The 23,600-nt window shown below is 37.4% G+C and overlaps 1 long non-coding RNA gene across 1 annotated transcript; it reads left to right on the forward strand.

The window, feature by feature from the left end:
- The first annotated feature begins 11,734 nt into the window (after positions 1-11,734).
- LOC133224506 (uncharacterized) lies at positions 11,735-13,105 on the forward strand. Its single transcript, XR_009728861.1, has 3 exons — positions 11,735-11,889; positions 12,081-12,192; positions 12,618-13,105. It is a non-coding gene; the product is annotated as an uncharacterized LOC133224506 (long non-coding RNA).
- Positions 13,106-23,600: the final 10,495 nt, after the last annotated feature.

The following is a 23,600-nucleotide window of genomic DNA, read 5'->3' on the forward strand; positions in this document are numbered from 1 at the left end:
ATTTCTGTAGATTTAGCCAGTGTAACTGTGATTGCATTGAAGTCTGTGAAGTAAAACTCAGCATTGACATGAATGATGATCTAAATTACACTACTTGATCATTTATAATGATCATTTATAACGATCAAGTAGTGTTCAAGGCCAGGTTGGACAGGGCCTTGAGCAACTTGGTCAACTAGGAAATGTCCCTGCCAGTGGCAGGGGATTGGAATTAAATGATCTTAAGGTCCTTTCTAACCTGTCGTGGTTTAGACCCAGCTGGTAGCTCAGAACCACGCAGTTGCTTGCTCACTAGTTCCTTTTCTCCACTCCAGGCAGGATGGGGAAGAGAATTGAAACAATATAAACTCTACAGGTTGAGATAAGAACAATTTAATAACTAAAATAAAAATACAGTGATAATAGAAAGAATACCAATAATAATAGGAAACAACAAGAGAAAAAATGGAAGCTCAGAAAACACAAGTGATGCACAATGCAGTTGCTCACCACCTGCTGATACCCAGCTTGATCTGAGCAGTAATCTGCTTTTTTGGGTAACCCCCCAGTTTATATACTGGACATGACATGCTGTGGTACAGAATACCCGTTTGGCTGGTTTGGGTTAGGTTTCCTGTCTCTGCTTCCTCCCAGCTTCTTGTCCCCCTCTTCATTGGCAGAGCATGAGAGACTGAGAAGTCCCTGATCCAGGTAAGTGCTACTTAACAACACTAAAACATTGGTATGTTATCAGCATTGTTCTCAGACTAAAGTCTAAACACAGCAATGCACCAGCTACTAGGAAGGAGAAAAATAACTTACAGCTGAAAGCAGGACACGACCCTAACCATTCTATGATTCTGTAGTGTCTTTTTTTGATCAACACTTGATAAACGTATCAGTGCTATTCACATCCTGGCACATGTTGACCCAGACTACTGTCTAGCATATGTAACCATTTACTACAGGCTGTATTTTAACAAATTTGACTTCACATGGACCACTTCAACATTCCTTTTGCACTCTATGCTTAACAGTGTTGTGTGGTTTAACAGAATTTGGACTTAAGACTGAGGAATTAAAGATATGATAAAGATGATAGAACAGGGAATAAGACAAAAAGACTGTGAAATCTGTTTCATTTTAAAAGGGCACCAAATTCTGTCTTTAGAATCTCTTCTATCGTATCCTTTGCTTACATTAGAAATCTGAATGTAATAAACATCTATGATGGAGACCTTCACTGAAGAACTTCAGTTTGCTTATTTGAGAAAAGTTTGCTTTTTTCTCAGGTCTCAGCCAGAGGTGTTTTTTTTTAAGAGATGGACTGCTCACTGAGTTAAAGAGCAAAGAAATAGAACTGATCTTGCAAAGCTTTGTATTTCTGTTATTTACTGATATAATGTTATTATTGGACCAAATGCAGAGCTGTGTGTGAAAAGGAATAACTCTGCTTAGACATCCAGGCCAACATAGCAGTCTACAAAAGACTATTAATTACAAAATATATTGGTCTCACTAGCAAGAGCAACAAGACTGATCAATCCTCCTCAGCAGTGAAAAAATCAGACAGTCTAAACACTAGTATGACAACAATGTATAGTTTGGGACCTAGGAAGGGCAATGACAATAACAATAAAAATCCTCATTTATGGGGCACTTTATCAAACAAACATCTCAAGGCACCACACAATAAAAAAAAAACAAGAAAATGAAATAAAACAGAGCTGTGGGCTTGATTGAAGGGACATCATTGATCCTTATTCCTAAAAGCATAATGAAAAAAAATAAAGCCCCTTCATCTCTTGAGGTCTAGCATAAAAGCTAGAAATCTACTTCAGATGTCTAGTACTAATATCCTGAAGACAATTTCTTTTCTTGGTGATTTTACATTTGTTCTGGCGTGGCACAGAATGGGATGCCTGAAACAGTATATTGAAACTGATTTGGAGAGTATGGTTATTCATTATTCTAGAAATAATGCCTTAAATTTGAGGAATAGTGCAAGAATTTAGCTCAGATAATTTCTGAGTCTTTAGCCAGTCTTTAGCCACTACTGTACGTGCTAGAAAGTGTACACCAACATCTGTTGTGAGAACCCTGAATGGAGTTAATTGTAATTATTTTATTATTTGGATTTTGAAGTAATGAATAATGAGCCTTCCTGAATAGGGAATATAATTGTTTGCTTTTTCTCCCTCCAGACCCCTATTTCTAAATGTGTAATTCTCTGCACTGGTTTTACTGGTTCCATTGATAAGGAAATACTTGATCTGTAAGGTCCTGAAAAGTGTGTCAGAACCAATAACTGATACTTCTTCTAAGTATTTTACTGCAACTGATGTCTGGGAAGAGCAATTCTGTATTCAGACAGAAAGCAAATACTGTTCCTGGACATCTAAGTCTGTCCCATTCATGCTTTTAGACAGCATGGACACTGTCTCACCAGGAGCTGATGCAATGGGAGCTCCAACCATATCCTCTGTCCGTGGCTCAGAACTCTGAATAGATATGCTGTAAGGAAAAGAGATAGAATGAAGCTCTGATGAGTAGTACCTCCAGAATGGCAATAGGAACAGTGATAGAGCTTCCTGCATTAGCAAATTGAGACCAGTGAGAAAGTAGACACTGACAGCTGAGTTCAAGTTACTAAATTTTACGAGAAAAGTGTATGGAGTCCCTTGGCAATGACCCCAAAGAACTTTCATCTTCCCTTCAGATAACCAAGAGCATGTTTCCTTGACAGGTAGCAACTGCTAAGGCAGAAATCAAAGCTTTGTTGGCTCAAAGCGTGTGCTTCATGATCTTCAGTCCCATGAAACACAGAGACAGGCAAAATTGACAGGACACTGAGTCCAGGCACTGCCACAGATTTTGTACTAGATTTTATGCATCCTGACCACATAAAATCAGCCAAACCAAAACTGAATCAAGTGCTCCCTGAGGCTGAAGTTCAGCAGATGTGGCTTTATACCTCGTTTGTGATACCAGTGCAGCTGGAAATGCCTGTGTTCTAACCAACTACTACAAGTTTCCCATGTGCCTCTCCCTCAGATGTAGGATGGATTGGCAACCTATGAAAACCAACCTTTCAAATTGTTCAACCCTGAACTAGTTGACAAAGAAGCTGTAGGAGTCTCTGCCAGTTTTTGAGAAAAAATAAAACAACCAAACCAATCCGCAAACCAGCTCTCAGTGGGATGTCTGTGTCAAATATCAGGTGCAATGAATAAGTAATAAGCTCAATAGAGCTTTCCATCAATATCCTTTTTCTCAGGTTCAGCACTCATTGACAATTCTCCCATGTTTGCTTCAACAATCCGTTACCTTCAGTCATCTTTATTTGTGTGAACCCAGGCACTGCGTAGAAAAGATGCCGGGTGAACAAAGACATCTGTGAAGTCATTGCCACTGATTAGTTTCATCAAACTGATCAGTCCAAACTGCATTAACTCTGTTGTGTGAATTCTGAGCAGCACAGTTCAATCCTAGAAACTGTTCACCAGAAACAGAAGAGAGATGATTATCCAGGCAACACCAGAAACAGAAGAGAGATGATTATCCAGGCAACCAGTGCTTATGCCAGATGGCAGTCTAGAAAAAGATGGTGGTGATCTGCACAAGAAGTACATTCTTTTGCTCAGCAATATAAAGCAAACATTCATATAGAAAAGCTTATAAATAGGTTTGACTTCTCCAAATTTGAAAATACCTTTTACTCCCATAGATATTAGCGGTACTTGCAAAAGAGCAAATGTGTTTTACTAAAGGTAGTAAATAAACATGCTTTTTCCCCCCCTCATGAAGACAGTTTAATCTCTAAGCAATTAATTTTTCAAAAACTTTTCTTTTTACTCAGAGCATGCTGTAAAATACTAATGCCTGTGGCTTTCAGCAAGTTTGCAATAAGCTTCTCTTAAAAAAGCAGTTGAATTTTATCTAATTTGAACTCAATGGAAAATCAGAAAGGAACAGATTCCTAAACGTATTTTCCATGAGTTTCAAATATTCAGTAAGCATTCATTAAATACCCTTGCTGGAATACTAGTCACCCTCAGGAAGTACTGTGCTGACTGTGTGTACCAATAATTGGAAATTTTACCTCTAGATCCTCTTCTGATCAAAATACACTTAACATGAACAAACTTCTGTTAACTTCAGTAACCTGTTAAAGGAATTGTGTTGTGTTTCAAATCTCTGGAGGGGCTATTCTGTAGCTCTGCATTGCTGCAAAAGTTCCATGGAGGTTTGTTTAGGGCATGGTCAGAACCATGGCAGGTATAATAAGAAGGAGTGCTCTCAGGTTCTTGCTGAGGCAGAATTATCATGAAGGAGCAGATGCTGATCCACCTTTGGCTTAGCAATGGTGGAGCCAAAATACTGACAAGCAACAATCAGCCTGCATAGGCATGAGATATCAGCTATTTTAGAGATGATGATTTGTTTGTTTGGGTCTTTTTTTGAATTTGCACCTGGAAAAAAAAACCCCGCAACACTTCACTGAGGAAGTCTTGCATAATAAAATTCAGTTCGACAAAGTTCAGCCTGAGGCAGAAGCCTGACTAAATTTTCAGTTATACTTTACATTATTTTCTTATGTGTTTACAGTTAATGTACCTTCTTGTGGCTCACAGGTTATCACCTCATAGGACCATCAGAAAAAAAGACCACTTTTGCCCCGCTGGGTTTAACAGAGTTGTGTAAATGTGGCGTTGCTTTTTACAGTTATTCACATCCTGCTGTGGTAGTCAATTTGTTTGGCTGGAGAAAACATCACAAATTTTCCCTCCCTTGGGAAACAAAACTAAAATTAATAGACCTACTATTGTTCGTATTTAGTGATGACATTGTCAAAGACCTTTTTGGTTTGGGCTTGAAAGAGAGCATGTGTGAATGCAACAGCTTAATCAGAAGTCCTTTCCATTAATGATAGCTTAAATATGAAAGAGTCCAAGGACTTTCTGGCCCAAAAGAGGGAGCTGTCTTATATATGCTTTGAGAAATCTACGTTTTAATAATCCTCTACTTTGAAAGGTAGACATCCTTTAATAACTGGTTTTAATTAAAGAAAGACTTCTACTTAAAACTTTATTAATGTCTTCTTTTAACACACCTCCTTTTGCAGCATATTTTAATGACAGTGAAACATATATGCAATGTTTATGATCTGATTTAATGCCATTTTTATATGAGAAAGTTATTAAAACATTAATCATGTTTCCTGTAATAAAAAAAATTCCTGAAAAGAATCACAGGAGCAAAGACCCAGTCAGAAAGCTGTGGCTTTTTAATGTAGAAATATTTATTGTATGATGTTATTATGCTATTAAAGTAATCACAGGGACTAATCTTTTAATTCTTTACCAAGGCCTATACGGGAGGAATGAGATTCTGACTAGCTGCAGAAAATACATGGGACTCTGTATTTGCATTTGAGTCTTACATAAAAACCATATCTCAAAATGTTTCAAGGAGTTGAATACAATTCAGCAAACTGACTACAATGCAATGAATGCATTTCAAATTAATAAATTGCCATTTGCATGTACAGTTGATAGAACAGTTAAAGAGAGGATATCTGAGCAGTAGGTGCTGTGATACATGGCACACCTATGAGAGCAGCCACTCGTAGTTTGGGGTTTAAAAGCCATGAGCACAGACCCGGGGGCATGTGGGTGTAGCAAGGAGGAGAGGAATGGAAAGCTGAAGTAGCTAAGAGTCCTTTGATTTTTCCCCAGGGAAGTGATGTATTCCCCAACACCGGACACGCTTAAGGTGCTGGGATGTGTATTCCAGGTCATACTTTGCCTAGAAAAAATTTGAACCAGGTGATCCTTGAGGTCCCTTCCAACCTGGTATTCTATGACTCTGTGAACAAACTCATAATTTTTGTAGCTTTAGTTAATACCAGGAAGTGTCACCACTGGCACCAGTACAGAAGAACCAATAAGGGGAAAGAAGGATGGGTGTACACCAAGATGGAAATTTTTTTATTATTTTATTTTTTTTTTTTTATGCATCAATCCAACAGAACCCGTCAGCCTGCAGTGATGTCAAAGATACAGAATATGATAAAGCTTGGTAACCAGCGTGTGTGATTGAACAAACCAATGAAGAGATAACATTTGAAAGCTTTACAGCTTGGAAAGCTGTTAGCAAGCTGGTGTCCCCTTCATCATTTTTAATTTTACTTTTACTGCCCTTCATTTGCTTTGACGGGTTGATGTTGCCATGGTGCAGTTGAAATTCTCATAAAAGTGCTGTTACCCTTTCAAGATGGCTATTTTTTCCTACGGTTTATACCACATTTTATAGTTATGTCAGAAGGTTTACTTGGTTTATGAATTCTCCAAGCTCTGAGACTGCTCTAAAAACTCTGGGTTGCAGTTCAGCTTTTGCCTTTTAAATTGTGAGATTTAACAACCACTACATCTATGTGTTATATCCCTACATAATTAGAAAACTCAAATGTATTTTTTTGTTAATAAGGGTAAATAGAATTTTGGCTTGTCCCTCACCACTTTGATCTGTAGTTTCTTTAACAAAAAATAAGGCATCTTTTCTGACTGAAGCCATGAGGTTCCTTTTTTATACTAATCCCCCAACTTTTAAATTATTTATCTCATGTGGGAAAATAATTTTAAAAGGTCTTTCTACTCCCTATGAAATACCATACCCAGTGTTCACAGAGATACTCTCATGCTTGCAGTGGAAGTTGATTCATGTCAGATGTGAATTGGTCCCATGGTGCTTTTTGCAATCACGATTAATTTCCCCTTTGCTTGCTCTGTAGCAGTTCAGGTTAAGAATCTATGGAGTGAAACTCTTGGCAATGGTGTTGTGAGTTAAACTGTTTGCAAGATGTTTTTTAAAACAACTGTACACATTTTGATAAACCTGAAAGCCTGTTAATAATTGAGAGCTGTGCTACATAACCCCTACTCAGTGTGAACAGCAGACCAGTTTCACAACTTGAGTGGAATTTTAGGGTGGGCAAGGGTGGGAAGGGTAAGAAGAAACTTTTCTAGACTTTACATTAAAGCCTTGATAAATTGTTTAGGAAAGATGGATAGTTGGTGAGATTTGTTCATGAATTATCATTTCTTTTATTGTTTTGGAAGAAAAAGTTAAGTGCACTGTAGCTGGCTTTCATAGAAATATTGGCGCTAAAGGAAGGAAGGAAGGAAAGTTTCAGACACAACTCTATTGAACTGATATTTATTGCCTTCAGCACAATTAGAAGCAAAAATCAGAAGCACTGATTTTGCTGTCTCTTCTGAAAAACCCTCCTGTAAGGCTCTGAATACTAAACAGTGTCATTAAAGGCAACACAATCTAATTCAGAGATGAATGCAAGTTGCACCTGGACATAATTTTTAGATAATTAAAGTTTGTGACCTGATGAGACCTGGTTTGGTCCAGTTTCTGGCACTAACATCAAATTAAATGAGCAAACACTATTTATATGTCAAATAATAGTTAACAAGCAGACTGACCCAAAATTGGCATCTCACTACTACAGGTAATATCAAGTTCATCAGTTCTTGTAAGTACCTTGCTGGAACACTGTGTTGAAGAGCGACAATTAGATACAATTTAATGACATTTTGTGGAAAACTAAAAATCTCAGATAACTACACCTCAGGAGACCTACACTCTACAATGTGTAGTCCAGCTTTAACAGAAAAAAAACAGCTATTATTAGTGCCTTTCAAAGCTTTGCTTTTATTTTCTTCCACTTACCTGTTTTACACTATAGTGTGCTTACCAGTACTGGCATATACGTATTATATTTGTATGTAGTACAAGGAGTGTTTTCTCACATACGACTGTTATAACCTCTAAGCAATAGAACTCAGCTGTTTTTTTTTTTTCTGGATTTATTGCACGCTGAATTAGTTTCCCCAACATTTGAGTGATACATTTAAAACTTTATAACTTAAAAGAAAGCTTGTATTTGGAAGAAAACCCCCAAATAATAGAAAATTACATATAGGTATATGAGTCATCCAGCTATACATTTGATAAGGTCATCTGATTAAGGAACTTCTATTTGCTCCCATTTGCACTTGTAATTTAGGAAGGAGTGAAAGGGAAGTGAAAAAATGTACTTGATTCAAAGGTATTATTACAGCACTAAGTATTTTTTTTCCTCCCAACTTAATAGGTTTGTTCCCATAACCCTTTTCAGCATCCCCTGTAGCTCTATATTGTTATTTTATTTTAGCTGAATGACAGTTTAAATGTTGTTGTAATAATGATCTGTCTTTAAAACTGGTATCATTTTGGTTTGGGATCTTGTTAAATACTTTCCTCTTTAATTGCCTTTTCATTCAACCAAAAGACTTGCAATGGCAACCACAGCACAGCTGATAAACAGCTCATTGTATCAGTCACAGACTCTCATAATGGAGCACCTTAATAACAGCAACTTCTGTACTTCTTGAAGGCACGAGATAAATTAGGTTCAAAGTCCATTATTTGAACAAGGGTATCTGACTTATGGCAAATCTATCTGAAAGAGTATTGTAGAATTGCATTTTATCTTTAAGAAATGTGTTTTCTAAAAGTAAGATATTTACTTCTGTTGAAGTAAAGGATTTAAACAGAAGAATTTCTCTCTAATGTTTGTTGACTCATACTAGAATGATGAGATAGAACAGAGCCATACATCAACCAACCAATGTGAAAAACTTAGTGTTGCATTTTATTTCAGGAGGGAAGGCTGAGCACAGAATGCCCCATGGTTTTGCTGGAAGCATACTCTCTCTTCCTTATTTACCAAGCTATATAGACACTGAAGAAGGTGACAGCACTCTTAAGCTTTCAATATAGCTGGAATTTATGGATGTGCACATTTACTTTTTCTTTCACAAAGAACATCACAATGGCAGTGCTGGAGACTGCATTTCTCTACCTCTGTAGAAGAGCTATAATGTAAAGGGAGGCAAGGCAGGTGTTTGGTGGATTTTTTTTTTTTTTTTTTTCTGTAGATGCCCTAGAAGTTTGTCCTCTTTGTCAAGTAAAGTACTGAGAATGGGTGAAAATAGAACTCTGCCTTTCTTCCCAGGCCTGTTTTTTGGGAGATTTCCTTGCTGTGTAGTACCAACTAACAAGTACCACATACAGTATTCACTCTGGTGGCCATTTTCTGAGTTTTGTTAAGCATTGAACTGACACTAAGAACTCATTTTTTTGGGTGCCTGTCAGGCATCAGCAGACAACCTCTGGGTTTTAGTATGACCTGGAAGAGATTCAGACTTATAGTTAAACAACTGGGAAATGCTATAATGCACTGAAATTTCCTGTACAAGTTTCTTTGGTTTTGGCTCAAATAACACAGGTTCCATCTTCTTATGTAAATGCATGCACCTAATCTTTACCAGAACTGCCAAGAGGTCAGCCAATCCTTTCTTGATATTTCTTGATTCACAAGTACGACACAGATAAGATTTAAGTCAATCAGTTACTATTTATACAAAATTCCTTAAGGTATAAATGAAAAGAAAACCTACTGTGATTTTTGATCCCATCTTACCAACCCCTTCATTAAACTGCCTCAGTGTCCATGGTCTCCTGCTCCTGGGAGCAGGGCTATTTTGCTTAGAATAAATAGATGATTTGGGGCAAAAGAAGGTACTCTGTAGACTGAGTGCCATGCCAGTGAGATAAAGTGGAGACTTAAGAGCAAAAGCAAGGTGAGTCAGTAAACCTTGTCTGCAGAAGGGTCAACTAGAAGTAGGATTTCGCAACCATAATACTGTTAACAGGAGTTCAAGCAGTGCAGTTTCTCCTTGTCATGGATACAGAGGGCCTGCCTAAATAGGTGGAGACAATAGACCACTTAAGTCCTTCTGGTAAAGCAGCTTTGATTCAGAGTAGTGAATATGTAATATTATAGGCACTTACAGAGATTACTGGAAAATTTGCAATAGAAATTATGTATGTGGAAGCAGAAAGAGGGAAAACTGAGGAAACCCTTACAGCTGCTTCTCCAGCCCATTAAAGGTCCATAGCTATTGGGTGCCTTTCATCTTTTTCTCTCTTGAATAAGGAAACAAAGTTCAGCTTTTTCCTAAATACTGGGCCAGATGCTGTACTGCTGTCAGCACCTGCAACACTGCTCTGTTTCCTTTGAGTTGCAGACATAGACTCCTGGCATCAGGATCTGTAAGTGAAATTAGTAGGGCTGTGCATCCATGTGTAAGTATTGCTGTTGTTGCAAGACATCTGACACTTAAAACTTTAGTATATGAAGCGACTTTGGGAACAAGCATCCTGAGTTGTGAGAATAATTAACTACTACCTTCTTGAGACTTTTGATTTGCATTACTACTCCCTTTAGTATTTCTCTATCCTTTGAGTGCCCTCCCTGGTCAATCTGTCTGTGTTCTGTGTGCTTTCCACTGATTCAGGGTGGCAATGCCTAGCTAACACGTCTCCTCTTGAATGTTGGTGTTTCAATACACGGAATTCTTCTGTAATGTAGGCTGGCAGTAAAGTCATCTTTTTGGCTTCTAAAAATATATTTTTCCCAACCACAGTTTCAACTGAAGTTTAGGACTGTTGCATGTCTTGGGGAGACAGATGCATCTTAGTGTGTACAAAATAGAATAAACATGAGATCTAGGTGAATAATGGCTTTCTTGGCAAATTAATAATATTTTGATGCCTGTTGCATTAGAGCATGAGGAACAAACAGGTGTAAAATGAACATGGCCATTACACATCATGGTCTGCAGTTGCAATTGGTTAGTCTGTAAGGTACATGGCAAATTTTGTGCAGAATCCTCTAGAATATGCCAGTAAAGACAGTTTCCAAGATGCAAAGATATCCATAAAGATTACAGCCTAATGTCTAGCACTTTGAAACATTCCAGTAGGTGTACTACTTTTATTATACTTTCATTAAGCTTATTTATGGTAGAGGCTCTTTCCATATTGTAGAAATGTTGCCACAACAATTTTTGTGTGTTTATTGTTACTTTTTGAGTAGCCCCTTTCTCAGAGAAAACTAAGAGGGCTGTTGTTTTAGCACACTTGGATACTGACAGTTTTAGTGGATCTGTGATGTTATTGGCATAAGATTACTTCAGTAACTAAATATTTTACAATACTAAAACTTCTACTGGGAACTAATATCAATAATATAATTCAACACAAAAGAAAGTGTATGGTATCATGATGAGAATAGAGGCAATATCATTGCTGGAAAAAAATACTCTCTAGGAAAAGTATCACTATCATTGATTTTCCTTAGAAAACCTCACAAACAAAGCATATTTGCCATATTTATGATATAGACCTCATCTTATGCTTTAACAGCATTCTGTCAACCTCATCCATATGAACTGAATGTCTCAGTATTGTAAATGGCATGATTAGGATCACAGCAACAGCCAAACATAGCATCAGCTCTGCTAGATCTACCCTTCTGTTTTATGTGCACATGGATGCTAATGTAGTAGGCCCCTGATCTGGAGGTTTATCCTCTGGAAATAATAATGCTAGATTTGCTTGTTTGCCCAAAATATATACTTCTCTGGGTTGTGACAGTGTTAGAGATTTTTGAGTTGATCAGAAGTACAAGTGTTTATTTTGCATGTTTTTGGTAGGCTGTTATAAACGAAGAGTAGGTTAGTCCAAACAGTAAATACAAGGAAATTGTCCTATTTCATTTTTTAATCCAAATTTGTTACATTTCTGAATCCTGGGATAGTAATTTTGTTCTCAGATTTTCCTCTCCAGTTTCTATTGTATTTTGAAGTGTCTGGTTTTATATCCAAGGTTTCTCAGGATTGGAGTTTGGGGATCCTGGGAGTGTGTTTCATGTGAAGATCTTTTTCTTGGAGGAAATTCATCATTAATAGCTGGGTGGATTCCGGTGCAGCTGAAGTGTCTGATACCAAGGTAAATGACATTGCTTAAAAATGATGGCCGTGAAATGCAAGTACATTGCAAATCACTCAGCTGCAGAGTCTTGGAATAAGAGCACTTCAGAGCTGATGTATGGACTGATGTTGCCATTTAATGTGGTTTCCCAGCAAACCTTTCATAAAATTCATGACTGTAGCTGACCTCTGTTACTGTGTTCCTCTTAGGGGAAAAAAAAAAAGGCTATAACCCAGCTCTCTACAGCAGTGCACTGAATAGTGATGTGTGATGTGAAGCAAGGTGAGGGGAATCATGTTCACTTCACCACAGACACTAGAGGTAAGCCTGTAGTCAAACAGTTGATTAAATGTCACAGCATATTCGACAGTCTTCTGGGCTGACAAGGCTCTATTCTGACCAGCTTCAAACTAGACTGATTCAAATAACATTTTCTACGGGCTCAAACCACATTTTCTACCAGATTTACTCCATTGCCAGTGTTGCTTTACACCTGTAAAGGTAAAAGCAGAACCATCCATCAGCTTCCAGTGGAAAACATACAGCTTCTTTATGTTATTATTTCTACATAATACAAGACACTGCTTATAGTATGTTGCTTTTGTGTTAGATATAGTTATTCGGCTTCTGGTTTATGGATGGCTATGAGTGCCGATGTTTCCCGAAATCAGCAGTTCTGGCCTGTCCTGTAAAATCTTAGCTTCTTGTGCAAAAACTGGTGTACTATTTTTTCACTTTCACTATAGCTTACAGTCAAGGAACAGTTTGCTGATGTGTGTTAATGAATGCAACAGCAAGCTGAATCTGAGGCAAAAGGACTGGCTAACGTGGTGATGCCTGAGCCACCTCCAGAGAGGGCAAAACACAGTGCAGATGTGAAAAATGTAATAATAAAGGTGCTCAGGTACCATGAAAATGCAAAAAGAGGCAAATAGTATCTAGTCAGACAGATGGCATATTTAAAAGTGAGAGGAGACAGATGCTGAAGAAGCGCTTGTTTTCTTCCTTCCTCTGTGTAAAATGGTATAGCAAAATCTACCTCTCCTTTCTACTTCCTTGTTTTTCAACTTCTCACCATCCTCAGAATACTTTAAATTATGAGAGCTGAGAAGGTATAGTCTTTCATATATGATTCCCATGTTTTGGGAAATAAAAAATTGACAGTTACCAGTACACGCCTTTGTCAGTATCACCAACTAAGAATAATTTAGCCCTTCTGTTCCCTCAGATCAATTAATAAACAGGTGTGTACATAATATTTTCATCCACATGTGAATCTCTACCTTCCTGGTGAAAACTATTTGTGAATACGAATCAGTTGTGTGATACTGATACCCACACTATCACTAGAGCATGCCACGTAGCATTTGTTTCTCTAGGAGCGTGATGTATTAGTCCCTAAAGGTCTGCAGCACAGTTGGGAGCAATTGCTTTTTTCTCCCTAACTCCACCTTCTCTCTTCCAGTGCATATAATGAGGAGGGTAAGGCAGGAAGAAGGTGTAGAAAAGAGTATGTTCCCTTTGACCATGTTCCCTTAGAGGAAAGGAATATCTCAGTCTAGTTCAGTGATGATGAGTTAATGGTATAGGATTTGCCTATTGGACAATGTGCCTGAAGTTTTTTTTAGATTATCTCCCAAAGTTCTTCTCCGCAGCAGTGATTTGGCAATATTCCATGATAACTGCAAGTAAGAGCTTCCACAGTTCTATCCCATTTCTAGTCCAAACAAGCTGTATGTATAGTAATATGGTGCAATAGTGTAAAAAAATTTACAATATAATTTTTTTTTTTTATTCTAGCTCTGTCTGGGCTATATAGTCCCTGCCTGTTTTATTTACTTCATACCTATTCTCGTTTTGTAGCTATTTCCTTTTGCTTGTAGTTCTAAGGTCAGTCAAAGGACAAGATGTTCCTTCCAGAGATGAGTTGTGAACATGAACAAGTAAACTGTGTAAATGCTTCTTTTCTTCTGTGTCATTCTGAAAACCTAGTATGAGGGAAAATAAAACCAAAACAGTCTCCTTCAGCTCAGAATTTAGGTCCTCAGATTTTGAGGTTGACGTTGTTCCTTTGATGCCTCTCAGTAAATTACAACAAAATAGTTGCAAGGTGCTCCAATCCCATGCTCACATAAATTGTAATTCTCCAGGTTGAAACTGGGATTTTTTGTGGCCATTAGAATGTATGGGACAGAATAATTTTATTTTTTTTTTCTATTTTGCTAGAATTTTTTTCAATAATTTAATTTCATTGTTTCTATTTTTAAAATGATGTCTTGAGTCATAAACAATGTTGCAGACCTTACATCATGCTAGAATCATCTATACTTTGCTACAACATTAATACAAGTGTTAATGGCTACTATTCTAAATATTTGCTCTGTAAGATCAGAGGATTTTAATATCCAGCCAGAAAAATTGATTAATAGAAACAGAAAGAGTAGTAGTACTACAGTCAGGTCCTCTTTCTTTCTTCTTCTGGACAGTGTAAAAGTGCTGGTGGTGCTTAATGCCTTCATTCATAAGCAGTTACAATAAGTCTTTAATTATTTCTGGCATATGTCCTTTACATTCAAAGCCTGTAAATCTCAATGGGTAAAGGGTAATATGTCTTAACAGGTTACACCTCCCAAAGGATTTGTTGATTGACATCAAAATTGTTTCCCCTCCCTCTGTTCTGAGTGACAGAATGGCAGGTGTGAAGTGATGGCAGTGTGCTGTAATAATGTGTCAAAAGACCTTAAATCAAGACTAATGTGGCTTCAATGATAAGCTCCCAAACGTTTGTATGGCAGAAAATGGAACTGTAGGGCATATTCATCTTGGGACTATTATATCTTTGCACTTCCTAAAAGCACTTTTTAGTTAGGGTCCTTGGATGATTACAGGTCAGAGGTTTTAGAAGTATTTCTTCTTACAAAGTCATCAGGAGGAGAAAAACATTTCTATGCTCAGTACTGCAAAATGAAGAACTTACATCTAGTGGGTTGCTCACACAATGATGTTTTGTTATAAATGTAATCCAGAACCTGAAACAGATAAAAATATACTTGTTTCAGCAGCTACTGATGATCGCTCCTTTGAACGAAACTCGGCATTTAATGTTTGAAGAAACAGTAAAAAGGCAATTAGCATAAATAAGGGTGAATACACAGATTCATGCAAGCCACCTCTGATGTGCAGTTTGTAGAGAATTTCCTGACTAAAGGGAAACTGAACTCACAGTCGGAAACATGATGTGTCATTAAATCTCCATTTTATTCTACGAGAGTGGGTCTTAGCATATATAGATATAAAAAAAATAATAAGAAAATAGTACAGAAGCTGCTCAAGTCCATTCAAATTGTGGTACAAAAGGATCCTCAAATTCTGCATTAAAAGTACAGCAGTGGTCTGAATTCTGCCCTAAGGGGCAAACAGATATTCTCTGACTTTCCCAAGGTTTCAGATCAGGGCCTTCCTCTTCAGTTTCTGTATTTGAGGGTAATTGAGCAGAGTACCTGAGAGTACGGACTGCAGATTTTTGTGTACAAAACTCAAAAGGCTTTTGCATGTTGTTACGTCTCTCAAGACAAGAAATTTTGCATTTATTATACAAGTTTAGCCAGAATGTTATGAATTTTAATGAGGAAAAAATGGCAGTCCTGTTGATTATTTCTCTTCTTTGGAAAGCAATTTTTGTGCATTAAAACTGTAGGGCATTTTAAGCTAATCATTATCCAGAGAACTTCATGCTGAAAATTTACAGAAACCTGGCAATTGGATTTTTTTACATTGTGTATATTAGTAAAAGCTTTTCTGTACTAAAAAAAAAAAAAAAAAAAAAAAGAAAAAGAAAAAAGAAAAAAGCATATTTATATATTATTTATATATATATAAACAAACAGGAAAATCATTTTATGATAGGCAAAAAACATAAATGTGGAAAACCAGAGATTTTTTTCCCTATGTTTACTACACAGCATTTACACAGGATGCTAGCAATGGATGGAACACCACCGTTTCATGAAGGATATGAGAGCCGATATTGAAATGTGCTGGCTAGCCCAATCTAGTTGGAACTGAATGAATGTTATAGTCACACTGTGTCAGTGTGGGGTGCGTATGAAGGTTAAATGAGAAACTCTGAGTACAAACACCAAAGAAAGGGAAATTATTGCTTTGGCCTTGGACAACGTTCACTGTGGGTAAGACATGAACTATGTTGGCAGGGCAGGTGGGAGAAATGATAATTCCTTATGTGCCATTCCTGAGCTGTGAGAAAGCAGAGGTTTTAGGTTATCAGACCTCTCTAAATAAGTTAAACCAAGATAAAACAATTTAAGATCTTTACTTAATGCTTAATGTCACATTAATGTGTGGCCTCTTGTTTCAGTCTCAATCTGCTCGGTGATAATTAGCTAAGACAAGAGGCACAGAAGGGCAGGTCTTTATAGAGCATTGCAAAGAATTTTGTGCTTCCCTAAAAACAGCATTGTCAGGTGTCTTGTTTCCTTGCAGGTTTGTATGTGTATCTTTTAATTAGTTTTCAGCAATATGATGACAGATACTGGAAAGTAAGAAGGGCTTATATGATAGTACTACATTCCGGCTCAGAAGAAAAAACACTTATTGCCCTGTGTTTTCTGGGAGTGCCCAGAAAAGAGCTCTGTTGCAAATCCAACTGCCTGCTTTGGTAGCTATTCCTAATGAAACAGGTATGAAAAAAATAGGGTAGAAGGCAAGCCAACTCAGGCAACAAATGAAGAAAATAAAGTAACCATCCAAAAGGGAAGCCAATACAGTCTCTTTAAATTATAATTGTAGGTCAGTTTAAGAAAAAAATTACCCTCCCAAAATTACTGTTGACTGACAGCAAAGTAATGCTCATGGCGTCTTTGGAGGAACTTGCCTTACGTACCTTTCAGTGCACAACTAGGAGCTATTTCTGACAGAGGGGAGTCTAGTACAGAAAAAGAGCTGGTTCCAAATTTTATTTCATATGCGTGAAATTGGATTTCTGGGAAGGGAGGAAAGGGTCTGTGGTCATGGACATAACACCAAAAGTTAAATTAAGCACAAGCAGTATGAAAAATTAAGACTTCTTCAATTATTGCATAAATCAGTTGGCTTGAAAGTACAAGTATATGGAAGAACATTTCCTTTTCACCATGCAAACAAACTGAAAAAAGGAGTTTAAAAACTTTTCAATTTCTTTCCTTTTCTTTCTTTACCTTTAAAACTAAGTCTTCCTTATCAGGTTTGTGAATTGCAATAATAATTGAAAAAACCCAAACCTGTTCTTTTTCCTTAAGAAGCTTGTGTGTGTGTGTGTGTGTTTTGAGGGTGTGAGAGCTGGTTATTTTGTTTGATTGTCTATTTTTGCATATAAAATACTGCAAAAATATCCACTATGGTGAAATCTCAACCTTCCACCCAAGCAGCCTTTGCAGGAAATGTTTTCATTGGAAAAGTTAGTAAAATACGAAAATATTCTTAAGCCTCATTTTTCTTCTGAAGCTTTACTTAACCCTCATGCAATAAATACAATCACTGAAGTGAGAAATGGACCCTTTTAATAAGGCTTTTAACTACACATCTTAATGAATCCTAAACAAATGGTGTTTGTGCCACTACGTTTGTTGCATGTGTGTTTATGTATACTATGAAAGCAAAAGAAATACTTTTCATACTTACAGATTTATTGTTCTATGGTAATTTCCAAACAGCACTACAATGTAAACAGATAACTTTTTAAGAACTGCAGTTTACTGGCTTTCTTCTTTACATAACTAATGACCACCAGGAGGGGCTTCACAGTAGCTTGATTTGTTACTAGATGCAGAAAATATGTGGATCTGCCTATGAGGACAATGTTTGCATTTTAAGCTATGTTTACTTTTATTTGACTTTTGTTGTTGTTGTTGTTGTTGTTGTTGTTTCTGTAAAGAAAACTTACATCTCTGACCTCTGACACTGGCTAACCAATGCTGTAGGGACATGCAAATGGAAACTTCCTACATCCAGGTGTTAATTTAACAATAGTTAAATCCCCGTATGCTACTCTTGTCCCTCCTCTTCTCTAATTCTAGTGAACTTTGTGCTTTATAAAATAAAGCTATTTCAAATATGAATAAATCTGTATGCAAACCCACCCTCTTTCCCACAAATACAAAACTGAATATGAATGTCAGAACCCGTGCACATGCCTACTTTCCGTATGAGAGCATTCTGCCTATCTGGAGAAGTGATTTGACTTCTCTGTATTGCATTAGACCACTGTCATTAACGACAGGAGTGTCATTTTGAAGTGATCTGTGAGGCAGTAGAAGCTTTGAAGTTGAAAGATAGAATAGACATGGATAAATTGTGCTCTGAGTATGCTGCTATTGCACCATTATTGCTGGCAATTATTTCACCAAGTGACACATCTGATAAAAAGTCATCCGCCTTGCTATGGAAAGAAACCACAGTTCGCTGAAGCACATGGTAGATCTGTCGATTTTAGAGACTGACAAAAAGCTCATTAGTTTTGGCCTGATCATTCTGCACTAATCTTGAACTCTTCTGCAGTTTCCCCAGCTCCTTCTGTTTTCAGTTGGTTTCCTTTTCCAAAATAGCACTTTTGCGTTTCTGTTTTAATGTTTATCCATTTGCTCTCTCTTCTCCATACCACTTTCGCCAACACATCCCTTCCAAATGATGTTTTTCATATGCTTCCACTTTCTCTCACCCCTTCCTTAACAGTCTTGAGCAGTGTTTATTTCTTTGTTGGTCTCATAAAGTGGGGTTTTTACAACATTTTTTTTTTTTAATCTGCAGAACATATGAAATCTAACTTCTTCAAGTAAGTAACAGCAGATTCTAGGTAATTAAATTTCAACTTTAGTTTTAAGTAAAATGTGGAATACAGACTTATTCCTTCAGCTATGTCCCAGGGCCTGAGTTCATAAGTGGATTCATAATGCGGGGCTCCACCTTAAGTAAACTTTAAATAAGGGGAAGCATATACAGCTACTGCCAAAATTCCCAGAGGAATTTATTTATATTGATTCCTCAGATGATGATATGTCTGTGATGGAGAAAAGGGAACAGGAGCATGCAAGCAGGAATCGTTTAGATAAACTGTGGTCAAGAAAAAGGTAAATGAAACTACATTTTTAAATGTGTAGGGTAAAAGGGTGAGATAGAGTGCCATAATTTATCATCAGATGTTTTTATATGACTAGCAAAAAGAAAAAAAAATCCAGTGGATGTATAGCAAAAAACCAATTACATTGTTAGAGAATGAACCATAAGTACACTAGAAAGAACTTCCTTGTCACATTAAAGGATTCTGGGAAAGTGGCTCCAAAGCACAAGTTTAGAGGAACAGAGGCATGGAAAGTATAGAGGTCTTACAGGGTTTAGAGCTTTTTTTTATTTCTAAACTGAAGAACAACTTTTTTAGGACATAAGCTGATGTTCTGTGCTTCAGTTATTGTATTTTCCTGTATAGATGAGCTGTAAAAGAATGTGGCCTTAAGCCATCCACTTTACGAGAAGGTGTTGCATCATGATACATTGGAGCTAGTCTTCCATGACGGGGGCCACAGAGTATGTGGCATAGATTCATGCCACCTAAACTCAAGTGTCTCAGATAGCCAGTTACATTAGGCTTCCTTCACAGACAATCAAGATTGATAATCATCCTCGAAAGGCAGTTTATGTTAAATAATGGCTGTTTGCTGGAATGAGCACAGTCCACATACTTATTAAACATGTTAAAGGTACTATGAAATGAAACAATGGTAGAGCTAATGGAGAGCAACCACAGCTTTTGGACAGCGCAATAGGCCTTTCTCCAGCAACATAAGGTTTACCAGGATTGTGTTACTTAGTCCGGAGGATTTGAATCTTTGAAGTTTTACAGACTTTATTTTTGATCTAAATTAATGGCCTCAGACTAATCCTTATAATTATGTGTTCCCAGCACTTATAACCACAGGTTAGAAGTTATACAGGTTATAAAGGACAGGTGATTTGATTGGCTGGAGAATCTCAGTCCCACTAGGAATATGCCTCTAGGTCAGAGGTGTATTTAATGAGAGGACTGCGGGAGGATGATGAGCTGATCCTGCAGTCTGCAGCAGCACTGACTTGATAGCATGAGACTCTCTAGGAAAAAAAAATAAAATCCAGCTAATAACTATGTAAGCCATACTGCAGATACAGCTATTATCATGACTGAAAACACTTCTGCTGTTTGTTTTGGAGGGGGGCAGGCAGTTATATCAAAGTGCAGGCCATGTATAAACTCTCTGGTGGTTACTGTGTAGCGCACCACAATGTTTGAAAGGGAAATCAGCATAAAGCTTACATTCGTTTATCCTAGGACTCATACCCTGTGCCAGCTAAGGTGGAAAAGATCCTGTTCTGTAGACGGCTTCTCTGTATTCTTCCGGGGTATCCTAGTGGTAGGAAATAGTAATACAAGTATTAAAAGTAGCATGTGCAACTAAGTTACTTGTCCCTTGAGAAAAATGCATTTCAAAATATGTATGTTGTGTTGTATCTGATGTCTAACTAGAAGAATCTGCTGGGTAACACTTGAATGAGTGAACTGTTTACAGTTTCTCAAGACTCAGAAGTTTCATATACAAAATATTTTTTTACAAGTCTTTATTGTGGCTTGATTTGTAAACCTTTGTGGAGAGTCTTAAGAAGACAAAGATGTTGGCAATAAGAGTTTCTTCTTCCAAGCAGGAAAAGAAAGTGGAAACTTCAGAAAAGAATAATAAAAAGTGCTCTAGTGTTCATCTCTCTCCAGAACTTCCAATGGGACACTTTGAACTCACTCTCCCACTGACTGTAAGATCTTTTTGACAGAGAGTGAAAGTGTCTGGTTACTGGACACTAGTGTCTAGTTGCTGGAAATAAATGGGAAAGCGAAACCAGCAAAGTACACCCAGAGGCAGATGAAAAATTTTTGCATAATGGATGTTCTGAAAATTTGTTATAATAACATATGTGTGTTTTCAGGCCTGGGGCCCAGGAGAAGGGGAATGGGAATATTTTTTAAAGAGGCCAGTCAAGTACATATAGCCAGAAATCATGCTTAGGACCTAGCTTAGCTACAGAAACAGTACATACTTCAAGTCCCCGTGGATACCTAATTGAAGTTTTCTCCCAGGACTTCACAAAATCTTTGCCAATGAAATCTGCCTATGTTATTTCCCATTTTATTATGTTTGGATATTGTTTACCTGTTTGCCCCTTCCCTTCTTTCCCCATTTTCTCTCACAGCTAAACTTTAATGTCTATTTTGAAGGCTTAGGTCTTTGTACTAGCTTATGAAACAGCCAGGCACAGTGAACTCGCTGTATAAAAGACTAAAGATGACATTGAACCATTACAGAAAACAAAGTCTGAATATTAATTCAGAACAATTGAGTTCATAAAGGACAGCATATGGCAGTGCAGTTTCTTTTTAAGAATAAGCTCGGGCTTCAGAAATGGGGTTTCTCCTTAAAAGAAAGCTATGAGACAGATGCGTGACAGAGGATAGACATGAAGCTATCACTTTCTGTATTTTTTTCTTTTGGTCCCTTGATGGTGATAGTAACAGGTTTCAAATGCCTGTCAGTCACAATTCTTGAAGAGGATGTGGAAGGAGGGAAGAGCCAGGATCAAAACCTGCATAGTTTTAGCAAATGCTCACCATGAATGCACAACTACCTTTCTTCCTATACACTGTCAGATTTTCTTACTTGATTTCACTTACGTTTGTGATTTATCTATCTCCTTGGGATACAATTACATAATATATTCTTTCTGGTAGCACATCCAGGCTAAGATGCAGGACCCAGCCATACAGCCTTTCCCCAGACTCTGCAGATGTAGTTTATACACAAGAGAGACAGCTAACAGCAAGACAGGTGACAAGCAGGCCTAGCAAAGGGCTGTAGATGAGAAATCATGCTGTTGAGTTGGGCCCGAAGCCTCTCTCCTACCCACCCTATGCCCTGAGCAAGATGCACAGGTAAGTGCCTCACATCTCAGCTTGCTTAGGACAATTCTAGGGCAGACTCCTGTCTAGGAGTAACTTCTCTCTTGCACTGAAGGACAAGAGAGGTCCCATTGAATATGAGTGGCAGGATTTACTCATGTTCTTTGTCTGCCTGCCGCATAGCTTTTGAGGCAGCAACATGTCAAGCTTTCTGAGGCTATTCAGCTACTTCACTTCAAGTTATATTACAGATCTTATATATATCCTTAAAAGAATAATGTGACAGGACCTGATGAAAAGTCCTTTATTTCCATAGCAAGTTTCTTTACTTTTATCTTTCTTCTCATCCCTTTTTTTAAAACCTGTTCAGGTCATAAAGTGTCTCCATAATCCTTGAAGCCAAATACTGTGGCAGTCACAAAATATTTGAGTCCCTCATACTCCTCAGTTACCCTGCTAGCTTGGTTCTTCATTACAGGATAGCTGCATGCCATAGTGCATGTCATCACTAAGGTCCTTCCAGTTACCCAGCCAAGAAAGCTATGCTGTTAAAGTGAGTCTCTCTTACTGAGTCCTTTCCCTCTGCTAGCTACCTTTCCAAAGGGGGAAAATTGTTTAGTCAAGTTACAGGTGTGGTAAACAGACATTTAGCTGAAAGATATATGTAGTTCTTTTTTGTATATACAGATAAATATATATGTGTCTGTAAAAAAAACCCTAAAAAATCCAGAATGACTAAATGACAAAATGCCCTTTAGATATGTTTACAAAGAAGCAGAGGTTCCGATGCCCTCTACCAAAAGCTTTTGCTACAAAAAAAAAAAAAATCAGTGCTGTGAGCCCCATAATGTATTACAGAGGAAGAGTGGCCAAAAGTATCCTCATGACAAGGATTAACTACATGACTAAGAAGAACCATGTTAGCTCTAGGTAACTCTAGGGCCTATAGCACAGGTGGTGCGCTGTCACCTGCTATGATGCCCACTAATATCTTTTATATTGTTATTGTTATATTCTTTGTATTTAAAGACTTTTTCAATTATGTTCTTTATACTTAAGAGCTCAAGGCTGCAGGATTAAATTGATTTATGAATTGTTCAAAGAAGTTATGAAGTACATAGCTGTAGCTAGGCTATGCAAGTCAATATTGATTAGAAGTAGGGGTTTTATATCTGCACTGCCAACCCATCTGACACATACGTATTCCTCTAACAGAGTCGCACATATCAATGATACAGCCCACTATCAGCTTTTGCCCAACAAACATCCCACCACTAAACAAAACAAAATAAATCTACAACCCTACATAACACTCAGCTCAATTTTAGCTACTGGACTCTATATGCACATATTTTTCACCTCAAGATGCCTTTTTGTTCTGTCTTTTTTTTATTCATTTATTTAAAATACTGTGTCTCAGTCCATTCTGCTCGTATTCAGGGTATTGGGAAAGTTAAGTGATTCTACATAAATCTTAGCTTTCCAATTTATGTTGTTCCCTTAATGTGTAATATGTAGGCCAACTGTGATGCTCTCTGGTTTAGTGCCATCAACTAATTTCAGAACATACACTGCCCACACCTGTTTAATTGCCATGTTTTGCCTTTAAACTGTAAGATCTAGGAAGGAAGCAGAGTTCTTCCATGGTGAAAAAAAAAAATAAATAAAGATACTGGTAACTTTTTGAAAGCAGTTCATTATGTCACAAAACTTTCATCCCTACTTGTGTCATTAACTGAGTAGTATTCACTGCTGCTGGTGA

The sequence above is a fragment of the Neopsephotus bourkii genome, unplaced genomic scaffold, assembly GCF_033783945.1.
Source record: "Neopsephotus bourkii isolate Nb327-2 ecotype Australia unplaced genomic scaffold, CSIRO-AGI_Nbou_v1 NB_196, whole genome shotgun sequence".
In the NCBI taxonomy this organism is placed as follows: domain Eukaryota; kingdom Metazoa; phylum Chordata; class Aves; order Psittaciformes; family Psittacidae; genus Neopsephotus; species Neopsephotus bourkii.